We start from the raw sequence: 11,066 nt of genomic DNA on the forward strand, positions 1-11,066 counted from the left end.
ATATATATAAGTGTCCCATAAGCTTTGGCAAAGTTTTGGCTTTTGTATAGATAGAGTGGACTGAGTCGAAAAGTCCTCTATTATTTTGCAATTTTCGCAATGGTTAACGAGATATTAATTACTAAAAAATTGCCGAAAATTAGTAAGATGGTAACATTTTGAGAAAATATGATATTAAAAAAATTCTGAAAAAATTCTTAGAGTTCTATGAGAAGAAAATAAACAATTTTTGTCTCTTGCAGTTTTTCTGTAAAGTTGATAGTATTTGAGTAAAAAACTATTGAAGATTTTCGGCAATTTTATCAATTAATATCTTGTTAACTATTGCGAAAATTACAAAATGGTAGAGGACTTTTCTTCTCAGTTTAGTCTATTCTTATATGAAAGATTTATCATTATTTTCAAACATCCTGCTAGACATTTAATTCTCAACTGTAATTTGTATTGTATAAAACAAACGAAAATTTGTATTGTATAAAACAAACGCATGACAAAATACATGTTTTTTGCATTTATTTAGTGCTGATGAACATCCCTCTATGTTCTCAGATTTGTAATTAAATCTCTCAGCCAAATTAATTGATTTCATTTTTTTATTAATTTCTAAATTATTATCTTACAGAGTTATAAATTATTATCTTATAGAGTTAAAAAAATTATTTTAATTTCAGAGAGCCTTAATTACAGTTTTTGCTGCTTAGTGGCGGTTAATATTGCTTTTGTTAACAGCATATACTTATTTCTTGAATACCTTTCTTTTCTTTTTAGTTTTTTTTTATTTGATTTACTTTTCTTTGATTGTAAGTTTTTATATTGTACATAATTTTTCATGCAATAGATCGGTAAGACATTTCATGTTGGTATCTCTCTTATTCTCTGCTAAGTTTAATGTATGTATTTGGGTTGCGTTCCGATATTCATTGTGAGTATTTCAAATCTATAGTACACATTACGTGTATCATAAATTTTTAGTACTGGCAATGAATATCGAAACGCAATCTTGGTTTGTATAAATATTATAATAATAAAATCTTAGACTATTATAGAATCGTAATGTGATAATTCTTTATAAACAAACATGGAGAATATGTATTCAGGAATTTTTTAAGATTTATATAATGCTATTTCATGCCATTCAGTCTCAGTTCAGTCCTCTAATGCAATTCAGTACTCACGTTTTAATACAAAACCTTTCCCAAAAAGTTTCTCCAAAAATTACATGCGGCTTCTCAGAAAAAATACGTAAGTTTAAAAATTAATATTTTTTATTTTGATATTCCATCACCTAGCTGAAAGCCACATCTCGCAATGTAACACGAATGAACCACTCGTTTGGATTTCATATTCGTTATACTTAATTTAAATTGGAACGAAAGTTCTAACCCAGCAAGAAATGACCGACAATTAGATATGTAATTGATTTTAAATTGACCTCGTATCCTTGTCAATTTAATATCAATTCAATTAGTCATTTCTCACTGAACACTTTTTACATCAATATTGTAATGTAATTCAAGGTGTTGTTTCGCTGAGCAATACGCACCAAACGATAACAACGATACTGTAAGTGCAGCCAAAGGGTAAAGCCATCATGTCGTGCAAAATGTCATAATTCCTCGAACTGGCCGCAGGTTCAAACTCAGAAGATCGTCGTACTCAGAAGATCGTCGAAAATGCAAGAGCCGACTGTGTCAACGGTGCAAAATGCTCAAACAAAGCAGTCGCCAGTCGGTCGTTGCTATCATCAATATAAATTCGCCAATCGCCAAGACAGTCGCTCAGTTGAAACAAACTTCCACAATTTTCAATTCTTCCGTCAAAAAATCTCAGGCCTCATAAAGCGCAGAAAAATTTAACCACCGCCACTACGTCAAACGTAAATATCATGTAAATGATTGATATCGCTATATTAACTCGCTAAATCAGAGAAGACAAAAACTTTCAGTTTATCCTGATTACTCCTCAGGAAGAGCAAGAAAAAGTTGAGAAATCCCTAACTGAAAGCGTGAAAAAATTGAACAAAACAAAGGCAGTCACGCAGACTCAATTTATGATTTAGTCGACAGAAAGCAGCGATGGCATGCAAATTTACATACCATTGATGAAGATAGATAAACAAGGATAGGTACAATTACTCGATAATAATGCTCCCATTGGAAAAAACTACACAGAATCTAGATGGCACGAGAAACCTTACATAGACCTCAGTTCTCGGAAGGAGGTTAGAGCTCTAGACAACATTATTCTTCAATTCGATAACAATGTCTAGCCGATCATATTGTAGTCAATCATATCGCCTACAGAACCGATATATTCGTCCTCGGTGACTTCACTAGATCTATCGATTATAACATCACTCGAAGCAATTTACCCGTCGTTCAGTCGACGAATCTTATTCTCGGTGATATTCCATCTTTCCTCGAGCTGCCGATCACTATTAAGAATCCCAGCATTTCCTATATATCCAGCACAAGAGAGACACAGATTCAAATTTCCGGTAACTGAATGCCTTTTGCATACTTATCTATTTACAATGTCGGTATAAGACATATCAACTCTTACAACCTTTAATCCAATTTAACTAAATATGATTAATATGATCAATCAAACGAGTAGTGACATTTTTGCTGCACTATGAGATGTGGCATTAAGTTAGAGGATGTTGTAATTTGTAAATATTAAAGAAAAATATTAATTGTAAAACTTACTTATTTTTACTGAGAAGCCACATGTAACATTTATTGGAGAAATTTTCGAGTAGAACACATTCTGTGTCGAAACATAAATGCTGTATCGCGTGAGGTTGCATTCGAGGGCTGAACTAAGAGTGAATGACGCGAAATCGTCAATCAATGAATGACGTCGTCTAATCTTTTAAAATATCTTAATACATATTCACTGAAGTTTGTCTGTAAAGGAATGTCACATTTTGAGATTCTATATACATAGTATATGGTTTTCTTATTATTTATACATCCCGTACTTACAAGTAATTTTGGCAGAGAAAAAAAGACCTACACTATTATTTTGCTTTCCATTGTGTAAAAAAACTTTTTATAAGACTTGGCAAAATACATACATTTTTTGTAATTATAAATACAGTAGTTAAATACTGTAATTCCTATTCCATACATAAGTAGTATGTGAGCAGCCATGAGGCGTCAAAAACAAACCTCTCCACGTTTCCCCGGTGCCATAGGTGTGGCCTAGACGGGTGAGTCAGGCAAAGGACGTGCTCTGATTGGTTGTGGAGTGAAAGGTGGGAATAATAGGGTAATTAAATGATATATTCTGATTGGTTCGCCCTAAGCCCAAAGATCTGATTGGCTCGCACTGTACCTACTCGCGAGGTGAATGGAGAAGTGCTACAGGATCTTTGACAAAATGGAGGGTAAAGTCCGAAAAAATGGTGAGTGGGTCTGTAGCATTTTTTGTCGTGAGGATGGAGTACGAATACTGAGCATGAATAGCGGACAGTCATTTTTTGTTGGCGCAGCACAATGTCTCCGACGTGTTGGCGTTTGTGAATGTTTTTTATTTATAAAAGATGAGATCTTATACGAAAATTTGGAAGTAGAGAGAATCTTGCTTTTGCTAAAAAAAATGGGGGAGATAAAATAGAAACGAACAGGCGCGACATCTCTTCGAGCATTACTTTAAAAAAATTCTTTCTATGTTTTATGTATTTAATGTACATTATCTAAGTCTGTAATACGGGGGAAAATGTCTATTGTAAATGAGGGTAGAGAGGATAGAAGTAAGAAACAGATGATATTTACAAGTTCAAAACATTTATTTAAAAGGGATATTACATGGAGTAGTTATTTTATTTTTTTGAAAGAGTACACGTTTGAACACGGACGGTATACAATACGAGAATTTACGAATTTATGTTTACAATGAAGAAAAATTTTATGAAATAAGTGTACGATTAATCGGTCGTTTCGCTTACAATCAAAGGTAAACAGATTAAGAAACTAGCTAAGATTATAGTCATTACACATAAAATGTAGAAATACACAGCAGTATTGTCCGCAAGTTTGAGAAAGTATTCCTTGTAGCGTTGTTGTATTCCAGCTATACATAGTGGAGTTTCGAAATCGTAAGAGAAATCTTGGATCTAAGGGTGACAAGCCATAGTTATCAAAATACGTTCTTGTTCCACGTTCATCGTAGAAGGCGATCCAGTGTTCACCAGGTCGATTGTGATTGTCCGTGTTAGCGATAATGACAGTTGACCTCGTCCATACTCTCGGCAGTTGATCGGCAGGATAGATCCTCGCATGTCGAATACTGAGATGTAATGCGTTTAAAACTTCCAACGAATTCATTTCTCATCGTCAGAGAGCGTAAGAGAGGAAATGTTTGTATAAATTCAAAATGTATCTCTTTTGCCGACGTGTGCGATGTGGAGCTCTCAAAAATGCTTGATGATTGTGAGACGCTGGTGTTAGCTTTATCTCTACCAGTCGGCGAATCGAATTTTGGATTGTCTGCCACTTGTTTTGTCCTCACTCTGATTTGTCTTTTTTGTCGATATATTTTTCCTCCATGTTTCAATGTTGCGAATAATATTGTGTTTTTAAATTGAAAAATTCCCACTGTCTGTCTTTTCGCTCTCGACGTCGCTCTCGCTCCAATTTTCTGAGGGAAGGCTATCGTAACTTGAATTGCTGCTATTTCGTATAGCCAGCGTTTCAATTTATAAGCGTTGCATAAGGCGCAATGTGATTCGACGCTGGTTCGAAATCCGTGATACAGCGTTGTCAACGACCTTCGAAATCAGATAGATTTTTGAAAATCGGAGAAATTCCCTCCAGATTATGTACGTTTCTAAAAAGTAGATTACTCAGATAGCGTGTCTTCTCTCGTCCTCTCGTATAGTTGCAGCATGTATGTCGTGTAATGTCATGTAAATGTATCGTAAAATTTTTTAGATTGACGTCTCCATCGAATCATTCGATTCCATGATAATTTCGGATAAGCCAGTTGTTTTCTCGTCTTACTCTCTCGGGTAAATCGTCAAATGGGCAGAGTGTAATAATCCAGTGTTCGGTGATCGTCGCATTAGTCGCTAGAATCGCGACTTCGAAATAAAGACTCTTTCGAAATAAAGTTTTCTTCAACATCGCGAAAACCTTGTATGTCGATGACTATATCCATTATGATATTCGAATTTGCTTTATTTCTTTACGTCGTTTTAAACGCTGGCCTCAGTGTCGCAAACAAGATTGAAGCTTTTTTCGTCATCTCGCGTATCCAATTAGATGAGAAAAAAATATGTAGTGGGGAGGAAAATAATTTTCTCGTGGAAGCCAGGACTAACCGGAAAAGTCGACAATGACTTAACGCAAGGAGTTAATTTCTAAAACGTTATCAAATTCGGTATAGATGATACAATTAATAGTCACGGAAAGAGCTTTTTCGAATCTCACTTCTAATCGTAAGCTTCCGTGTTTTACGAGATTCCAAGAGATTCTTGCACAATTAACGGATAGATCTGGAGTAAGATCGAAAGCGAAAAGAGTGTAGCCATTAGTATAATCGTCTCTACTTATAAAATTACCCTCATTCAGAAAGTGAATACCAGTTCCCGAGAATAATGTGTGATAAGCTTCAACGTAGAGCTCATCTTTCGAAAAATTTGGTTGCATCGGTCTACTAGGAATTTGCATGCCATCGGCGTACAGCGAAAAGAAAATCATACCGTAATTTTTGAAATTAAACAGGTTCAATTTTCTATCGCCGTTAAACACCTTGTTATCGACAAAACCGACTATTATTCGTTTCGGCAGGTATCCGAGTATTCCATTGTCTATCGATTCCCCCACGACGCCTGCATGTATCGTGAATGTTTTAACTCTCATAAGGAGATACTTGGCGGTAATTTTACTCAGCATTCTAGCGTGTGCGAATAGCACACACAGGCTTATTTTTGCTCTTTTCACTAACATGAAGAATGCGTATTTTCGATATCATTTTACTCTCCAAGACAAAATGAATCTTTCGAACGTATGAATCTCTAACTTCCACTCTGTTAATTAAAAATTTATCTTGATTGAAAACGTCGCAGTGAAGATAACCAATGAGATCTATAGTAGAGCACAATTTCCTTGAATGTATTGCGCGCGTCTCTCGAGCGCTGTATTTGGATTTGATGAGTCTAATGTGTCGTCCATATAACCAGGGATATCTGCGTCCCATAAGCAAGAAGTTAGATGAGAGGTTTTTGCGGATGAAGCATAATTTAATAACGCCTCAATGTACGCCCGGTACGTGCAAACGTTGTTTGGTGGTGATACGAGTTTTTGATTAAAATATACATCGATTTGGTTGAACATGGAATGCAGTAAATGATTTACGGGTCCTATTTTGCTCTGCCACCGGGTCCGATCGATGTGCTCTCCTCGCGTTCGCTTTCTACGCGTATGCGAAGGCTCAACATGATGTGAGTGAGGTCTAGTCTTTTCCATGCCCGGGTATGACGAATTCTATAGATGAGTCATCCGCGAGCGAAGTTACGGGTTTATAATAAATCCATTGCGAACTCTCAATGCTGGTTTGCATAGGAGGCAGAGAGAAGAGATCGAATTCGCTCTTTATACACTCGAATTGATATGAAGACATGCTTTTTCTTTAGCCACGAATTCTTATCTCAGTTATGAGAATATGTCGGATACGTCGCGTTTCTTGACTCGATGTTTCCTAACGGATAATTTTTTTCGTCTTTCTTCCTGTAGCACGAATTTTCTTTTTCTTCTTCGTTACTTTTTTGCTCTTCTTCTCTGTTGTATTTCTCGATGATTTTCTTTTAACTGTTCGTTTATGTTGCACGATACATCTATCTCGACCACCGGATGGAAACTGAAGTGCCGCGGATTTCGTGGATATTTTATATTCCAATCCCTTCATCAGGGAACTTATTTTTTCTTTGGCTTTTCTCTTCAGATTATCCCGCGATTCTGTGAGTCGACTTTTGACCACTTTCTTTAAAGGTTTATTATTTTCGATATCTTCTATTACATTAATTCCCGCACGTAAAGCTTCTTTTTACCGATAACACGTGCACCTTTATTTAGATAGGGTAGTATTTTTCTAAATAACCTTCCGAGAAAGCTTCCGATTCTGTGTCCGCGAGGTAGGGCGAGCCGACGAAAACACATGGAATTCCACCTCTGCCGGTGTCTCGCGCATCAAAATACTCCATCGTTAGTTCCTAACTAAAGACTAATTAAAGATGTCACACTCGCGTACACGGAAGAAAGAAAGTTATTGCTTACGTTTAAAGTGCAGCGTCACTGTCAACGTTCCGAATTCGAATGGAATTTTTTTTCCAAAATGATCTCTTATATCTATTTCGATCGTTCTGAAATTCGTTCGCATTGGAATATAATTTGGAAATGAGAAATGCTTCACCAAATTTGCACCAAATGCGTAATTATAACTGCGTATCTCGACCGGAACTATCCTGAAAAGAGGAGTACGTACATCGCCTGTTATATACGGCTCACAAATATCACAATAAACGAACATTTTATCGGGAATACCGCGCCACAAACTACAGGGTTACTCCAATAACCGTTTGCAAGTCCGTTTCCCGTCCAAAACCGTTTCCTTGTCTCCTTATTAAATCTGTGAGTAAGAAAAATTTTCTTTTCTGTTTCATTCAAATTAGGTTTACGTATTGCGAGCTTGGAATAAAATTGGTGTTTACTGGAAATTGCTGATGCGAAACCTAGCATTCGTAAAAGATTATCGGAAAAGTTTATATGTAGCATTTTGCATTTCTCATCGCAGTTAATACTTATCAAGACTTTACCACTAGACGCTTTTTGCTGTTCGAAATAAAAATGCGATTCCGGCAACGTTACACGCGGTATTAATCGCATCAATAAGCTTATGGATATCATTGTAAATTCTATTTGGAAATGTAACTTCTTTTGCCATAAACACATCATTCATCCCTTCATCGGGTTTAACATCGACGAATCTGATCACATTTTTGTTATAATGTATGTGTAAAAAGCTACAGGGAAATTGAGTTTCGCTTATCACAACTTCCCATTGCCCATGTAACACTATAGAGTGAGGTAATTCCGTGATAAATGACGATGTTGTATTATCCAGAAAATGACGCATACTGCTATTATTCGGAAATACCAGAAGAAATTGTTCCTCCTCCATCGCAAAGAGAAATTAAACTCGAAGCCGGAATCCAAGTATCAAACTTATTGTAACCGTGCCAGCTAACTAACACTTGTTTATTAGCTCCTCGTCTATTCTTTATCAAATGATCGACGATAAACTGTTCTTCCTCTAAGTTTTTCTCAACTCGAGTTAATTCTTGTTCATAAAAAATATCATCTATGACTTCGTCTGCTAAATCTCGCAGTTCGTACAGGGTGAGGGTTTCGCCAACCGAGAACACGGTAAATTTGAAATATCTCCTCGCTCCACTTAGTCTCGTATTCTTTCTCAAAGACTTCTTTCGCTTTACTGATACGAGATCTCCGATGCGATATTTAACCTTTCGCGCACATTTTTTTAACGTTTCGTTTTTCCAATGACGAGCTATATTTTCACGAGCGATACGTGCGTTTTCTTTCGTTATTACTGCTGATTGTATTCTCGTGGACGAATGACGCGTGTGATTGTAAGCGCAACAATATCCTGAAGAACATCGATGTAGCGTTGTGAGTTTTTATGCGTGAAGTAATGCCACATTCGCTCTTTCAGTGTTCTGTTGAAGCGCTCGATGGCGGCTTTAATGTCCGTTGCCCGAAAACGTATGTCGTTTTCTTTAAGAAATTTCTGCATTGATTGTGCGACAGATTCTTTGCCCTTGTCCGTTTGCAAGTATCTGATACGAGTACTCGCAATACATCCTTCGCTTTTCACTAGTACGCGGAAAGCTTTTATCACGCAGTTACTCATTTTATTACGTAACGGTTCTACCCAGACGTATCTTGATCAAACAGTTCCCGGATTATCACCAAGTGATGCTCTGAGTCAGCTAATTTGAGTTCTGTTTTTTTGATTAGGTTGCCACATCTATCATTGACATTCCCACCAAATTTTCACCATAGCTTGACATTTGTAAAAGTTACGCCGTCTTGAGTACATCTACTTCTGCACGTATTTTTGATTTTTTACAGTTTTAAAAATGGAGTTGAATTTGCAACAACGAGTTTGTATTAAATTTTGCGTTAAAAATGGATTCAATGGTGTGAAAACCTTGGAAATGTTAGGAAACTGATTTTTTTCTGTTCGATCGAGTCAAAAAACCATTATGGAGAACGCGTTTTAACAGCCGAAAGGAGGTAATGGAAAAATCGAAGACGGCTGTAATGGCTATACTGACAAGAGTTCCAGAAATGTTTCAAGAACTGGATCAAGTGCTGGCATAAGTGCGTTGCAGTCGATAAGGAGTATCCCCTTTGAAGGGGATAATATCACTTTTGATGAATAAAACTGTATTTTGAATTTTCTGAATGAATTCCGGGAACTTTTTGATCAAGGTAGTATTTACTTAGTACATCGATAATTACTACACTAACAGATAGGAATAGCTCGCATAATGCGACGGAGATAGTATAGTTTTTCAAATATCATCGTTATCTCAGTTTGCTTCCAACCGAATAACCGATTTTTTTTCCATTTACGGGAGGGTATCTGTTTTTCGTGTACGAGAAAAAATCAACGAACTTTCCTTGTCTTTCTTATTCGTAATTTTTCTCCTTCCTCGTGTTTCTCGATACAATCGACGTGGAATTTGCACTTTCGATATGAAAGGCGTGGAACTCGCGCGAGGTCGAAATTTTACATTGTTTATAGCAGCACCGTGCATGGACAATAATCTTTCATTTCTCAGCAGTGGAGAAAGTATGTTCAACACACGGAGTAATCATGCAAACTGATTTTTACCCGCTGCTTTCACAATTTCTTTCTCGCGTATTGCATCATTTATTAAATCAGCGATACTCGAATCTTTCACGTCTATAGTCATGATTCCATGCTCATCCCAATTAATTCTATCAGGCACAGCTTTTCGAAACAAGTGTTTCATCAGTAAGTGTGCATGCTTATGATAAGATTTCGGTACGCTTTCCAGTATTTCCTCGATGCTTTTCATATGATTATGCTCGCTCGAAATTTCGAAATTTTTCGTAATAATATTTATGGTATTAATGGAAAGTAATGGCGGTATATCGGATGTTTGCGTCATGAAAAACGTCATTGTTCGTCGTCTCGTTATCAGCGGAGATATCTCATGTAGCATTGTCTTCTGCATTTTCGTTTTCATTATGTATGTCTTTCTGTCTTCGCGTTTCTTGAATAAATCGTAGGTATCGCCATAATGCCTCTGAACATTTTCCACCTCTCACACGGCCAGCTGGAATTAAGAATACGATTCATCTCCACATCGAGTCATGTTAGATAATTCCGGGAGTTTGCGCTGTATTATTAGTGTTCGAGATGTTATCCGAATTTTGCGGTACTGTTATTTCTTTTAACTCTCCGTCAACGATGTCAGATTTTGATGTAACTGATAGTGCATTCTCTCCAGATTTTCCATCGAAATTATAACGTTTTATCCCTACTATTTCGTTTTTTCGATAATTAATGATAATAAGATCGATAATAAGATCGATATAAGTCCGATAATATAAGGTAAAAAACCGCCTCGCTGCACCAACAGCTTTCTTTTATCCTTCCACGTTTTGCAACGACGCAGAGCCTTATTTCGTTAACCGATTTTTTTACCGACTTTAGCTTGATCAGTGCTTGATATTTATAATATTCGTAGCGATATTCATAAAATTCCACTCTTCGAAAAGAATCGCTAAAAGTTTCTAGTCCCTTCATTACCCGATAAGTTTTAACAATTTTGGTAATTGGTCGCTTCCTTTATTAGGAGTGATTTTCTCATAAAATTTAGAGAAGTAGGAGACGACAAAAATTTCTTAATTGATCAACCTCATATCTAATCTAGCTCTGTTTCACCGTAAAAATTATCTCCATAAAAAGCATCGGTCCCTTCGTTTTTACCCTAATAAACCCTTAGT

General features: G+C 36.4%; 1 pseudogene; it reads right to left on the reverse strand.

Annotated features, from left to right (window-relative positions):
- Positions 1 to 7,207, reverse strand: part of LOC105620172 — a 16,136-nt pseudogene extending 8,929 nt beyond the window's left edge.
- Between the last annotated feature and the right edge of the window lie 3,859 nt (positions 7,208 to 11,066).

This window comes from Atta cephalotes (assembly GCF_000143395.1).
Source record: "Atta cephalotes unplaced genomic scaffold scaffold00024, whole genome shotgun sequence".
Lineage (NCBI taxonomy): Eukaryota > Metazoa > Arthropoda > Insecta > Hymenoptera > Formicidae > Atta > Atta cephalotes.